General features: G+C 40.9%; 1 protein-coding gene across 1 annotated transcript in view; it reads left to right on the top strand.

Annotated features, from left to right (window-relative positions):
* aldh1l2 (aldehyde dehydrogenase 1 family, member L2) overlaps positions 1 to 624 on the top strand; it is a gene marked incomplete in the record, with an annotated part of 18,207 nt that overhangs the window by 5,302 nt on the left and 12,281 nt on the right.

Below are 624 nucleotides of genomic sequence, written 5' to 3'. Positions count from 1 at the left end.
AATGAAAAGTTTAATTTATAAGCAGTGCATCGTTGCTCAGTTCAATACACTCAGCATTTTTGTTGTTATAGCCTGACTATAGCCTGTTATGGCTTATGTTATATTTCTTTAGCTAAGTTGGCTAATTGTAACTGCCATCTCTGAGTAAATGTGTTGACTTTACTCTTCTCTACTTATTACTGATGTACTACATTTCACCAACATTATCCAGTAACCGTTGAGCAAAAGTAACACAAGCTAGCTTTTTCACTAAAGGATTTTGTCCTGTCCTTCAGAAGAACTAAGTTCACAGGCCATCAGTCCTGTCTGTTTTCCAGGTCAGAGCAGAGGGAGAGGGTTTGCTGCTATCTGTCTGTCCAGCAGGAGGTTTAAACCAGTTCTGACTCCAACCTCCTAGCATGCTGGTTTTGTTATCTATGCCACTTGCTAGTCGGCCCGTTCTCCACCCTGACTATCTCTCTGTTCCTGATATCACTGTGTGTAAATGAATGGCTTCCGTTTGTCTTCAACTGTAAAAACACAACTTGTACTATAGTTTCTTCACAGACACTGACTTTTAGCTTTGAACCCCTGCTACTTGTGTAAATGTTACCTCTACACTGTCTCCTTTAGGCTAGAGCCAGG

The sequence above is a fragment of the Morone saxatilis genome, unplaced genomic scaffold (assembly GCF_004916995.1).
Source record: "Morone saxatilis isolate NCDOM2014 unplaced genomic scaffold, NCSU_SB_2.0 Contig10, whole genome shotgun sequence".
NCBI lineage: Eukaryota > Metazoa > Chordata > Actinopteri > Moronidae > Morone > Morone saxatilis.
The sequence above is the reverse complement of the archived record's forward strand: the minus strand, read 5'-3'. Positions and strand labels throughout refer to the sequence as shown.